Source organism: Microtus oregoni, unplaced genomic scaffold (genome assembly GCF_018167655.1).
Source record: "Microtus oregoni isolate MIOR12 unplaced genomic scaffold, Mior012 000037F_ref0000500, whole genome shotgun sequence".
Classification (NCBI taxonomy): Eukaryota; Metazoa; Chordata; class Mammalia; order Rodentia; family Cricetidae; genus Microtus; species Microtus oregoni.
The window spans coordinates 14,381,695-14,396,500 of NW_024543096.1; the positions used below are offsets into that span (position 1 = coordinate 14,381,695).

Genomic DNA, 14,806 nt, shown 5'->3' on the forward strand with positions numbered 1-14,806 from the left:
CCAGGCTGGCACTCCTGGGGTGGGGGAGGGAGGAAGAGAAGAAAGCAGTTGTGAAGCTTCTGTGGGCAGCCCGGAGGTATTTCAGATCTGCTACTAGGAAGATTCCTGGATTTTAACAGCTGCTTCTTGATTGCTGGGAATGAAAGAATTTATGAGCGCCTGTGAGGTGCTCATTATGGTGGCAGTTCTGAGTGTTGTGCTCATCTGGGTACTTAAAAGAGCTCACAGGGACTTCCCTACAATCTGCAAAGTTTGTGTCAGCCAGAATGCTTGTGGGTGTCAGTCAGAGAGCATCATAAATAGATCTTGGTGCTTTTACAATGAAAAGTATGCCTCGTAAAGAGTAAAGAGAAGTTTCGTATCTGACTTTACTCGAGACCCTTAACTGGAGATTTCTTCTTACCTGCCAAGTCGATGTGTCCAGGCCTCCCAGCTGCTGTGATTCGACAGCAAGGGATGGGAAATGGTCTCATTGATTTTGATGGAGCCAGGGAAGTCCAGAAATAAGTGTAAGGTCACTTGCATGTTCCTGGTGCCACAAACTTGACTTTTGCTGGAACTCAAAGTATTGGTTTTCCTGCTCTTTTGGTTTAACCACCAGAATGCCTCAATTATCATAATTCATGTTCGTCGTGGAGCTGAAACATCACCGATTCATAGTCAGCCCTTTTCTGCTTTCCATAACAGCCAGAAGGACATTCTGTCTCTTTAACCACATACAGTTTGTTTGTTGCCATAGTAGGGTTTTGATGCTGGGTGATTGAGGGCACAATTTTAGAGACAATGGAATTACTTTGACTACATCATCCATTTTTAGACAACTTCTTTTCTGGGTTGCTGATTAATTCTTTATCTCCCAGAGAACATTAAAAGCCCCGTCCCTCGGCTAGTAGAGCTGTAATCCATATTATAATGAGGCTTGCCAGCATAGCTGGGAGGGAGGGAGGTCTGTTTCCACCAGGCACTTAAAACTCAATAGTAAAGATTTTGTTTCTGTTCGGCCGAGAATTTCCTAGTTAGAAAAACGCGTTTATGTTCTTGTCCAACACACATGAGGCCTTGTTGGGGGAGGGGTGTGGAGCACAAACTTTTATTTTTATTATGGAACTGTTAGTTTACTTACACACATACTCAGACACATATGCTGCGGAATTGTGTTAGTCTCCAGAATGGTCTCTTTCTTAACTTGTTTGTTGTTTATTATTATGTAGTCCTGGCTGTCCTGGAACTCACTATATAGACTAGGCTGCCCTTGGACTCAGCGGAGATCTGCCTGCCTCTGCCTCCCAAGTGCTGAAATGAAAGGTGCGCACCACCAAGCTTGACTCTGAACTGTCTTCTAAACACTTCTAGTTGTAAAACTCCCTCTCCCCAGCTTACAGAAGCGTTTGCTCCCCACGGCTAGTAAGCCTTTCTGGGCTTTGGTTTCCTTAAGGATCGTCCCCCAAAGGGAATCCTGTTACAACTTTGTGACTGCGAGAGTTGGGACAGTCTAGGAATCTTGGAGCCTGTGTTGTAAACCAGGACAGTGTAGCCGCAAGTATAAAGAGCTCCAATCCACATTCTGTCCCTGAACCTCCCAGTTGAGTCACCCAGGGCCCAGGAAGTTAGATTAGGTTGCCGGATATCACCTGTGGTAGCTTTGAACTTGAGCCCCACAGGTCCCTGTTGTGTTGTTCCTCTCCCTGTATCTCACTTCATTCACGTGAATTCACTAGCGCCTGACAAGCAGAGCATGTGGCAGCTTCTCACAGAGTTTCCTTGTGGTTGTTTTGGTTTGAGAACCCCAGGGCCTCTGTCTCTGCTTTGATATGAAGGCTTAAACACCATTCTCTAGTAATGATAACTGATCATTTTCCCTAGGAGAGTTCCAGAAAGTCACGTACCTCTAATCAATCATTTGTTTACTTTCAATTTCTTTTCTTTTTCTTTATCAAGTAGGCTTCAGGGTCTACCGTGATTTATATTCCAGATATGTCTCGGTGATAGCTTTCCTTGCGGAAATCCCTTCTCACATCAATGACCTTTTAAAAACAAGGATGAGCACACCCTTTGCCTTTCATCTGGCTTCTGTCAGACTAAGTCTAAAACCTGGCTGAACATCCCTTTCTTGGAGCTGTGCGTGCTTCCTACTGAGTACATAGATCGATTCTGTAGCATTTTCTATGCTATGTAAGTCTCTTTTCATGGTTAAATGGTGAAGCAGTCGGAGGGTACAGTGACCCATTTTCGCTATTGGCCTACTGGTTCCTGCCTGCCCCTTTAAGGAGTATGAAGTACACCCGGACGGTCAGTCGGGAAGCTGGTCACTGCCCAGCAGAGACCAGATTTTTACTTTACAGCTTTTGATTTATTATTTGATCTGTGTGTGTGCACACATGAGTGTGCATACCATGTTGTGTGTGTGTGTAGGTCAGAAGACAACTTCTGGAGGTAGTTTTCTCCTGCTGTTCTGGGAATTGAACTCAGGTTGTTGGTCTCACCCAGAAGCCCTTTGGCCCACTGAGGCATCTCGGTGGCTCCATGTAAGGAAGGTCTTTTATGATTGAGCAACTTGGCCGTAGAAAGCATTTATTTATGCGTTGCTTTTGACAGAAGGTCTTACTGTGTAGCCCAGTCTGGCTTCAAACTGTGCTCTCCCTGCCCCAGGCTTCTGTGTGCTGAGATTACAGGTATGCGACACAACTTGTGGCTTCATAGTCTGCTTTAAAAACTTACCTTTGGAGGACTGTCTTTGCAGAATATTAAGAAATGGGGTTTAAGCTCAAAGGAAGATATGTCAGCATCTGTTCACTGACTGGTAAATCTGACATTGTTGCCCTGTCCCTGGGGAGTGAAAGCAGAAACACCATGAAGCAGTGTTTCCCAGTAAAGTTGGAAGGCGGTCAGTAAAGGGGACATGAAGAAGGCTCTTAGAAGCATTATCTTGTGGTTAGTGAAAGGCGTTCTGGTCTCGTTTGCTGTGTTGCTGGTCAGTTGTCTCTGTAGAGTGAGTATTGTCTTTAAGGGCTTCTGTGAGTGGGGGTGATCAAGGAGAATGTCCTGGAAAGAGGCCTCCCATAGACAGAAATGTCAAGGGCAAGAAAAAGGTTGCAGTGACAGGACATAGACCATGGATTTCGGCATGGATTTTGCTTTAACATGAGAGAACTTATTAGTCCTGAAGCTTCCCAGCCACTATTCATTGTAGATAGGTGTGAACCCCGACTGTTCAGCCTCTTCACATAGAACCACAGTGACTCAGCGCCTTCCTTGCCTTACTCGGCGTACCTAGGGTCACACACCTGTGGTGGATTTGCTTATTATTATTATTTGCTTATCTGAGGGTTGGAGAGGGTGGCTCCAAAACCTCATAGCATCAAGAAGCCACCTCTTTGCCTTTAGTGCCAACCTGAGAAAAGTGTGAAAGAACCCAGATTGGCCAAAGAAGAGTTCCAGTTGGCCGACCCCATTAAACCCACAAGATGGAACCGTGGGCGACAGTGTCCCACAGAGGAGGTTATTGTGGATGCAAGAGGCGGGGAATAGGAAAACAAAGAGCAGCACAGCATAGATGATTTCTAGAGGTGGTATTGGCTGGGCTTAAAAACATACCCAAATGGCAAAAGCATGTCAACATTCTTAGTGTTTTATGACGTATGCGCCTGTAGTCTGGAAAGTAGAGACTTGTCCACATTCTCCAGGGATTAAGTCTCTGTGCGTACAGCCATTTGTGTAAGGGAGTATTGAATTACTTCTAAGAACTTTGGGCTGGTCATGGCTCCCACACAGTCTCTTATGATCCCCTCTCAACTGCCAGGCTTTGCTCTAAATTCCTTGAGATTCATACCATCAATTATTGATGTTTATTGAGTACTTGATGATGTGGAACTAGATGTGTGAATTTTTAAAAATATCCATGGAAACGAAAGAGTAGTTCTTCTCTCGTTGTCCTGCACACACAGTGACGGTTCTGCATGCAGCAACATTCTGTGTCCCGGCCTCGCTTGCTTCTTGTGAACTAGACCAACCACCACCGTTTATTTATTCGGAATGAGAACTGGCCTCAGTTGGACAGTTATTCTGACGAGGCTTAGGCTCATTCATGATTCGCTGGCTTGGGTGAGGGGCGTGGGGTGGTGGTGGTGGGGTCACTGCATTATTCCCTACCACAATTCTGCCTTTTTGTTTGTTGGTTTTTTTGAGACAGGGTTTCTCTGTGTAGCCCTGGCTGTCCTGGAACTCACTCTGTGAGTTCTAGGCTGGCCTTGAACGCAGAGACCCACCTACCTCTGCCTCCAGAGTGTTGGGATTAAAAACCTGTGCCATCCCTGCCCCACCAATGGTCACAGTTCTGCTTTTGATTACTTTTCAATTGACCACATCTTCATGGGTAAACTGGGTGTGTCTTCTGCCCCATGGAGAGAAGCTTGCTTTTGCATCAAGATAATTTACTATGGCTACACGAGCTGTCAGTGACTGATTAATGCAGGTTTGTGACACCAGGATGACTTGTTTATCTGCAGCCTTGCATGAGGCTTGGAGTGGTCTAGCACCATACAAAGGTTGAAGGGACCGAAAACCACAGTGGCTTTTCAGCTGCCCTAGAGATCCCATGATTTCTAATCTCTCTGAGGAAAATAGTTTTTATTATTGTATAAGACAGTGATTACCAAAGCAGAATGTGCCATACAATCTAGTATGGGAGAGAAGGAAATAGCAGAGCTTTTCCAAGGAGAGAAAAAAAAAACCCAAACCAAAACAGCTTTACTAATATTCATATATGGGTACGCCCTGCGTGTCGATCTGCTCAGCACCTGTCACTTGGCTCGTGTGAGGAGCGTTTTACTCCGAGTGGAGCTGACTGGGGCCCTCATTGCTCTGCTTGCCTCAGATCATTGGTTCTCAACCTTCCTAATGCTGTAACCCTTTAACACAATTCCTCATGTTGTGGTGACCCCCAACCATAACATTATTTCGTTGCTACTTCAAACTGTAATTTTGCTACTGTTATGAATCATAATGTAAATATCGGATATCCGAGATGCAACTCCTGCGAAAGGGTCATTTGACCCCAAAGGGATTGCAGCCCACGGGCTGAGAACCACCGCCTTAGATGAACTCTATCCATTTACATAGATTTATGGTTTATATTATCTATTTTTAATTAAACTGGCTCCCACAGAACAGGAAGCAACTTTAAAAGGTTCTTGCAAAAAAAATAAAATAAAATAAAAAAAGAAAAAGAAAAGAAAAGAAAATGCCAATGGCACACAGAGTATGAAGGATAAGAACTTACTACAGAGTGGTTGGGAAGCTGGCTTTGATAGGTTGGCATGAGATTTGCATATCTCTATTAATAAAATAGATTGATTCTAAGCCTTATTAGATTCTTGGGAGCAGCCATATGTTATACTTTTCTTCATACATGGAATCTAGTAGTCACTCTTACGTGCACGTACATAAACAAATGCACACGTGGATACGGTGTAACGTGTAGAACAGAACACGAAAGGCTAAATACTGGGCGAGGAGGGACAGAACGCAGGTAATAGGCACAGGTTAGGGAAGAGGGTTTAAAGTTAATTGTTTTTCCAGTTCTAACTCTGTCATAGATTGTTTGTTGGTGGTGGTTTAAGTACATAAAAATATTTCCGATAATATAAAGTATACAATTCAGGGTGAGCCCCGAAGCTTCCGTTCTGAATGGCCACTCAAACTGTATGGAAGATCATTCCTCCATGTGTGGTAGGGCACGCTTTTAATCCCAGCATTTGGGAAGCAGAGACAGGTGGATCTCTGTGAGTTTGAGGCCAATCTGGTGTGCAGACTGAGTTCCAGGATAGCCAGAGCTGTGTAGAGAGACCCTGTCTCAAAGACCTGCCCCCTCCTCCCCCCCCAAAAAAAAATTCATTGAGATGTATAGACTTTGGGTCTGGTTAATTCTGGTGTGCGGTGATTTTTTTTTTTTTATTTGCAACTGTTTTTGTTTGTTAAGACAGGGTTTTTCTGTGTTGCCCTGGCTGTCCTGGAACTCTGTAGACCAGGCTGGCCTTGATCTCAGATCCACCTACCTCTGCCTTTAGTAAGACTCTTCCTTTCTCCTCCCCAAACTGAAAATTGCATCACCCTTAAGACACAGCTCAAAGAAAGTGATTCCTCATGAAGATCCCCCTCTCTGTTTTCCACAGAATCTTCCTGTGCATTTCTTAAGATGGTTTTCTCCTTTTGGCTTTTAGGATTAAGTTGTTCACCTGTTTGCCCTGCCCTGATAGGTTGTAAGCTTTTTGACGGAAGGGGTCTTGCCTTGCATGAATCTCTTAAAAAAAATTATTTGCTTCTGCTTTGGAATAAAGAGACAGGTAGAGAATCTATTTTTAATTTTTTTTATATAAAATGTTTGAATAGTTATCTTTAAACTATAGAGTATATATGATTTGGAAAGGAGACTGTTCCAAACAATGATCAAGGAAGAACCATCGATTCTATGCCTTTTCTTTTGTCTGGTCACTCAGGGTCATCAGCTGTGATTGCTGCTGCTCGCCGCCTCACGGTATTTATCCATGTATTCTCCACAGTCCACTTTCCCTTCCACAGATATGTGAGCCCCCTTTTCACACAGTGATAGGCCACATCTCTGAGGCCTGGTCGGAACATTGATATTCTGTGCCTTGTTGTCTGTTGACTGACGTCACCCGTTTGGAATACTTCTGTCCCCTGATCACTGCATTTCAGTTGTTGCCAGAGAAAATATCGTGACTGGGGTTTTTCCTCCACCTGTCTCACGACAGGGTCCTGTCCTACTCGCCCACGTAGCTGAACACGAGTCAGATCATTCAAGAACCAGACTGCTGGCTGCATCAGACTCGTCTTACGAACTGATGAACGACCTGTAACAAAGGTCTTCAAAACACGGCTGCGGTTTTTCTTACAATCTAATCTTTAGACATTTTCTGACGTGCAGCATACCCTGCTCCATCTTTAAGTTAAAAAAAAAATGCATTTATTTTTTCTATTTATGGGTGTTTCACCTGCAAGTATGTATGTATGTGTATCCCTTTCATGTCTGGTGCCTGTGGAGGTCAGAAGAGGGTTTTGGATCCCCTGGAATTGGAGTTACAGATGGTTGTGAGCTACCTTGTGGGAGTGCTGGGAATCGAACTTGGGTCCTCTGCAAGAATAAGAGCTCCTTACTTGTTGGGGCGTCTTCCCAGTTCCATAACCCACAGTTTTTAAATGTCACTGTGCACCAAGTGCTCTGTTCTCCCACTTCCAGAGCTTAGAAACCTCCGGAGACCAGAGAGCTGTGCAGACTCTGCGACAGAGCTGGGAAGGAGCCAGGACGCAAACCGAAATCACTTATGTTCCAAAGCCGTGCGTGCGTGCGTGCGTGCGCGTGTGTGTGTCTGTGTGTGTCTGTGTCTGTGTGTATCTTCTTGGAGCATGCTATTGGTTGTCATATGTATACACCATGTAATTTCCACAGTAAGATGAACACACTCAGTGCCCATACTACCTTGCCTCTGTGAATCTGACATTCTTTGTTTTCCGTGATGCATACAACGCTAGTAAACACTTTTTTTAAAAAATAAAAATAGCCATTCTAATATATATATATATGAAGTGTTTGTCCTATTATGGTATGATTGCTCAAAGGTCTTTAGTCTGCTCTTAAAAGTCCTTAGTTACAACATGTGCTGCCTTCCTGTGGGAATATTGACATGAGCAACAGTGGAAGGCTCCTTGGGATGGTGGAATATAAACATCATTGGGCAATCCTAGGTAGGTACCTAGTGGATTAGAGATGAAGATCTTTTGGTAGTTTTGAAAAATTAAAAATATATTTGGGTGTGTGCGTGTGTGTGTTGCCCACGCCGCTGTACTTGTGTGGAGATCAGAGCACAGTCTATGGGAGTTCGTTCTTTCCTTCCCGTGGGGAAACCAGAATCATGCTCCAGTTGTCAGACTGTGGCAAGCCCCTTTTCACCTTTATCTGCTGAGTGGTCCCATTATTAGCCCGAGTTTTCTTTTTCTTAAATCAAGGTCTCATGCACCCCAAACTGGCCTCAGACTCGATAAATAGCTGCAGCTAGACTTGAACCCCTGATCTCTTCGTCTCCAACTTTTAAGTGACGGGATTACAGGCATGTGCCACCGTGTATAACTGATGCACAGGAAGACCTAACTGCCTGTGACTGGTTAGAAGGCATCTGTAATTACTACCGAGCAGAGTCCTGGGAGACTGTCGTGTGTGCTACTGTGATACTGGCCAGAGCATTCCTGTTGGGACTGACGGCCTCCACACTCCTCAGCTGACATTCCTTGCATAGGAAGGCTAATTGAGGGTTGACAGGCTGTCTGCTTTCAAGCTGAGCTCTACTCGATACTTTGTGCTTCTGTGATGAAAAACAGATTCCTCCAGAGTTTTGAGGGTCAAATGACAGAGTATATACAAAAGTGTTTGGAACATTATAAATGGCCTCCTCGAGGCAGGGGAAGCATAAAATCTGATTCTTGTGGTGTTGACTTGTGTCTCATATTTCTTTGTTAGACATTTCTGTTTTTTCTTTTGAGTATGTTTCCGTACATTTTAAAGGATAGCATATCCTAAGTAGTACGGGGTGTAGCTTCTCTTGAAGAATTATAGATAGTAGTTGATAGTGGCTGTAAAACATTTAGCTGTGGAGTGGGTGGGGATGATGTGTGATCAGGTGATGCTCTGGAAGTTTAGTTAGTCAAGTATTGGAAGGACCTGCTTATAAGTAGGATGCTGCAGCATAAAGGTACGAGTCAGGGCCTTAGGTAAGTGATGGCAAACTCTAAGTGGTACCCGGGAGATGTTTGATTTTACGGGTATCTTAATCTCCTCCCTGGAGAGGTGTTGGAATTCCTTTGAAATATCTCAACATAGATTAAAACTGAAAAGTTAAGTGCAGTTTGATGGTCTGGATGAGTTTGAAATTGTTCCTCTGTGGATTAAAAGGAAATGGATGAGAATAAGTAAAATTTAACTTCATGGAGGGCAAGCTTGCAGTGGATTGTAGTATTGTAGAGATTTACAAATCAAAACATGTCAGGGGGCCGGGCGGTGGTGGTGCACGCCTTTAATCCCAGCACTTGGGAGGCAGAGGCAGGCAAATCTCTGTGAGTTCGAGACCAGCCTGGTCTACAAGAGCTAGTTCCAGGACAGCAACCAAAAAAAAAAAACAAAAAAAACAAAAAAAAACCCCAAAAACCACAGAGAAACCCTGTCTCGAAAAAAACCAAAAAAAAAAAAAAAAAAAACATGTCAGGAATGCAGGAGACACAGAAGCCATAAATAGCCCTCAGATTGTCGACATGCACGCTCGATTGATTTGTGTTGCAGGGGCCAGTTTTGCAGTCCAGGCTAGCCCGAGACTCATTGTCCACTTGTTTCAGGTCCCTCACTGCCCTCATCGCAGCTGGGGCTATTTCTAGCTGCTGTGTCTGATGTTCTTAACTTGAATGTGACTTAAGACAACCTTCCCACAAGGTGATTTGTCTAAACACACAGCAGTTCCCAAAGTGGGTTCCATGAAAAATTAATTTTCAGGGAACCGCAGGGCACCACAGAGGGAAAAGGGTTCTGTAGTTAAGTAAACACAAAAATCTGAATTAAGCAAAGCATACTAAGTTGTGTGTGTGTGTGTGTGTGTGTGTGTGCGCGCGCGCGCGCGCGCCTGTGGTATGTACACACGTGTGTGCGCGTGTGTTCACATGTGTATGGATGTACATGTAAATATGTATAGAGGCCTGAAGCTGATGTCGAGTGTGGAATTAGTTACGTCCTATTGCTATGATGAAGCATGTCCAAGGTGACTTGAAACAGGAAGGCTTTAATTGGGCTCACAGCTCCAGAGTTAGACGCTACGGTGATGAAGCCAAAGCGTGGTGGCAGGAACAGCCGAGCGCTCTCACATCTCAAGCAAGAGAATGCGCTGGAGATCGCGGAGGCTTTTGAAGCCTTTAAGTCTGCCCTTCTGACATGTTCTTCCACCAAGACCACACACACCTCCCAGTTCTTCACCAACAGGTCCACCAGCTTGGGCCCAAGCTGTGAAACACATGAACCTATGGGGGCTGTTCTCACTCCAACCACAGCTGTCTTCTTCCATCACTCTGTTTTAGTTACTTGGGGTCTCTCGCTGAACCTAGAGAGCTTGCCGGTTCAGAGGAGTCCAGCTAGCAAGCTTGCCCCCAGGATCCCCTGTATCTGTCTCCCGAGTAATGGGATTGTAGGAGGCCACCGTGCCTACCAGGTTTCTCGGAACTCCAGTATTCAAGCTCGTGTGTCAAGTTTTGAGCAGTCTTCTCAGCTCCAAACCAGGTCTTTTTAAAAAATGTCACAACTTTTGAACACTCAGGTCTTATTCTCTTTCTAGATCTCTAGAGGGAAAATAGAGAATTCGTTGTTTTGTAAATGCATGGAGCAATAGACAGTTTTTGTAAAGCGTATTTTATCTACAGAACACTGCTGGTTGAGTAGTTTGTTAATATTTTAAAGCAAATACAGCATGCCTTTAATCCCAGCACTTGGGAGGGAGAGGCAGGTAGATCTCTGTGAATTCAAGGCCAGCCTGGTCTACAGAGTGAGTTCCAGGACAGCCAGAGTTGCTACACAGAGAAACCCTCTCTCAAAAAACAAAAAAACCAAAATCAGATATGTAATTTTGCTTCACAAACTTTGGTATACATTTCTAACTAAGGACTAAAAATCACTACTTCATTGTCACATAAAATTAACAATAATCTCTCAGTATTATCTTATTGCCCCCAGATGTCACTTATTAACATTTTTCTTTGTACCAAGAGTGAATCAAGTATTTGCATTTTACACTGTGTTGATCATTTGCTCCTTCAATCTTTTTTAGTACAGGAAAATACTGTTTTCTGCTCCCCTATACCTCTTGATGTGTAGCAGAGAACTTGTAGATTATTCTATATTCTGAAATCATTTTCATGGGGTGGTGTTGATGCTGTTGCTTTGTCCCTATTTCCTGTAAACTGGAAGCTAGTTTTGAAGGTATAATCAGGGTTTGGTGAGATGGCTTACGGGTAAATATATCTGCTGTCAAGTCCAATGACCCATGCGGTGGACAGAGAACTGACTTCTGCAACTGACTGTACTCTTAAGCCACGGCAGTCGCGTGTACACATGCACACAAAATCAATACAAATCTAAGAAAGCCACAGCTAAAATCAGGATAAAAGTTTTTGGGCAAAAAAGAAAAAATAGGTAATAGACTGTGTATTCTTTTCACCCCCATAATTTGGGAACATTTGGGTTTAGTAACTCATAAGCAGTAGCTTCTTAAAAAAAATAGATAATGACAGCATCTGTTTGGAAGTTGATTTTATTATTATTATGTCAAGGAGGTGCAAGTTGAATTGGTCCAAGTGTGATAAAAAGGCGTTCTGTAGAGTCAGCCTGGTTTCCTGGGTGTCATAGTGTGCTGTATCTATGGCTTGTGTCTTTTGAGTAGGGTGTTTTGGGTGTTGAGCATTTTTGGTTTAATTAAAAATGACAAAGTACTTGGGTATTAATGATAAACTTCTGTTGTATGGTGGCTAATTTTCATTTGCACAATAGTTTAGAAATAATGCATGAATTTTAATTTATTATTCTTATTATTCTTATTATTATTACTTTTTGTTTAGTTTGGTTTTTTGAGACAGGGTTTCTCTGTGTAACAGTCCTGGCTGTCCTGGAACTTGCTTTGTAGCCCACACTGGCCTTGAACTCATAGAAATCCACCTACTTCTGCTTTTCAAGTACTGGGATTGAAGGCGTGCACCACAACTTCCCAGCTTCAATTCTGTTTTTACTAGATACAGTTTTTAATAATTACACTTAAGAGCAAAAGTTTAAGGAAATCCCCATGGTAGTTAGTAAATTTATCTGCATGTTATCTTGTAAATGCAGATGTATAAATCAAAGTTTTCATCGTTGCTGACTTTGCTAATTTAATTTGTCATGTAAGTTTTTTCCCCCCCTCTGTAGCCTTTTGAGTGCTTTTATGTCTGGAAAAAAATTAAAGGAATGTGTGTGTTAATGAGGAATAACTTTAACCACATATAAAGTAGCTCTATATGATGAATGGCAACCTTCATAAGCCTTTGCCCGCACATTCTTGTATTTAATCCCTTAGCTGGCAGGAACTCTGCTTTATACATTAAAATCTGCCTTTTGGGAAGGAAAGTGCCTTGGCCACAGTAGGTATTTTTTAAGTATTACACTGCACTGCAAACATACATATATACTCTCCTTTCTCTCTCTTTCCCCCTTCAAGATTATTATCCTGAGTGCAGTGGGTGTGTGCCATTGTGCCCAGCTCCTCTTTTTTCTTTTTTGCCAGTGTGGGGCATCAAACCACAGACCATACGCTTACTACTACTGGGCTCTGCTCCCAACTGTAAGCTTATGACTTTGAAGTCATGTGAACCTTGATTTTGTGTGTAGCGGTAATAGGAGACTTGATCTATTTCCATATTTGTAAAAATGAGGATAGTAACGCCTGTTCCTTGGAGGTTGTGCCAGGATCAAGGGTAAGACCCTATAAACTGCTTACTGCCAGACTTGGCTCATAGGTACCCAGGCATGCAGCTTCTGTCTTCTTATTCCGTATTTTAAATTCAACTTGATGGGTAACTTGTTGGATAAAAAAATTAAATGTTTAGTTATTTTACATCTTACTTAGTGTGAGCGTGTTTGTATATGTGGGGACGCCTGTGTTAGGGTGAGAGTCGGGGTCTGAGGACCACTTGGTTCTCTCTCTCTCTACCGTATGGGCCCCAGGGATTGAACTCAGGTCGTCAGGCTTGGCGGCACCTCTACTAACTGAGCCGTGTGTTTGGAGTGTCTAAGAACTGTTCACTTTAGGGGTTGAGGATGAAGCTCAGCCATAGATGATTCACTATATGGGGTTCAGCCCTCAGCTCAGGGGTGGGAGAGGAAGTATTAATTTTATGTTGTGTGTGTGTGTGTGTGTGTGTGTGTGTTTGTTTTTAATAGAAGTCCACATAAGAACTTGGTTTCGTGCTCCTCTCTAAGGTGTTATCTTTACACAATTAGCTGTCCATACAGAAACTTTTGAACAGACCTGCAGGGTAGTTTTAGGTGGCGATTTATGGGAGGGAAGGTACTATTAGGAATATCCACCGCTAAGTAGCCGTCTGGTTTTTATGAAAACCCATTTCCCTACTGAGGCTGTGAGAACACCAGAGGCTGGTGTTTTGCCCTGTGGTTCAGAACAGTAAATTGTATTTCATTTAGATGGATCATTTCTACATACCACACCCCAGTCGTGCGGATGTGTTTATGGGGCAGTTGTGAGCCAGGAGGGCAGGTTTCCCCGGAGAGCTGCCGTAGGCGGCCGTGGTGGGTGAACAAGCCGCCTTGCAGACAAGGTGTCCGAAAGACCATGTCTAGTGGGATTGGTTCTTCTGCGATTTGTCTCCAGATCCTTCTTTCTTTAAAAAAAAAAATTAATTTCATTTTAATGTGCACTGGTGTGAGGGTGTCAACAGGTCTGAGCCACCATGCTGAGAATTGAACTCAGGTCCTCTGGAAGAACAGCCAGTGTTATTGACCACTGAGCCATCTCTCCAGCCCCTCCAGGTCTTTCTTATGTCACTGACACTGGATCTAGCTCATATAAGGAGAATATGCAGAAAGACAAGGGGCAGCATTGCTTTCTGCCCAGGCGCTCTCCCTTCTCTGAGAGTGAACTCAGATTGCCAGTGGCACCCAAGACCAGCTGCACTTGAGGTCTTTGCCCCTTTTTCCCATTAACAGGTTTGTTAATTTTTTCCCCTTTTAAATATTTCCTTGAAGCCTGAGGGACCTCTTCACAGTCTGGAAGTCAGGCCAGGAGGAGTGAGGCAGCATACTTGCTGTCTCCAACACGGAAAAAGAGATGCCGTTTCTGTAAGGATGGAGACTGAGTTCTGAGCCAGTGGAACTTAGGAAGAGAGTTCACCTTCATAAACGTCATTTGCTTCCTTCATTAACAGCAGCTTCAGGCAGTCTCAAGTACGATGTTGATGCACTTTCAAAGGTCAGAGTCCTTAGGAAGGTGTCATCATGCCATGCCGGTCATTGGTGTGGTTTGTCCTATTTAGGGTTCCCCTTGCTATAACGGAAGATCATGACCCAAAGCAGGCTGTGTTTTGGGGGTGTTATCTGTCTTACACTTCCACATCGTAGTCCATGACTGAAGGAAGTCAGGGCAGGGACCCGGAAGGCAGGAGCTAATGTAGAGGCTGTGGAGGAGTGCTGCTTACTGGCTTGCTCCTCATGGCTTACTCGGCCTGTTTTCATATAGTACCCAAGACCACCAGCCCGGGAGAGGCCTTACCCACAGAGCTTACTCCCAGGGACCACTAATTAAGAAAATGCCCTGCAGTCTTGTCTGCTTACAGCTAGAGGCATTTTCTCAATCCCGGTGACTATAACTTGTGTAAAGTTGTCATAGCCAGTACATGGTTCATATGTGTCATAGCTGGATAAGACTGTTGGTTGCTCCCCTCCTTTGTAAGCTTGCATGATGCCTTCTGGTACCATGAAAGCTGGTCCTCAGGGAGGGGGCATTCAGGTCAGTTCCATCTCAGGGGCCTCTGGGCGCTATGTCTGAAGTGCGTGGTATCATCAGTGATAGGGACTTACTTTTCCACCTCCGGGGGCGGGGCAACCAATGGCAATAGCAATAAAAATAATAGCAATAGCCTATACTATTTTGGTAGTCTCTGGGATAACCCTGACCAACAACTCAATAAAGGGCTTCTCATGCCTGATCTTGGGGTTCCC

General features: G+C 43.9%; 1 protein-coding gene and 1 pseudogene across 2 annotated transcripts in view; one reads left to right on the plus strand and one right to left on the minus strand.

The window, feature by feature from the left end:
• Tanc1 (tetratricopeptide repeat, ankyrin repeat and coiled-coil containing 1) overlaps positions 1 to 14,806 on the plus strand; it is a 220,734-nt gene that overhangs the window by 1,578 nt on the left and 204,350 nt on the right. The gene's annotated exons all lie outside the window — the stretch shown is intronic.
• On the minus strand, positions 6,465 to 13,423 carry LOC121433158 (annotated as a pseudogene).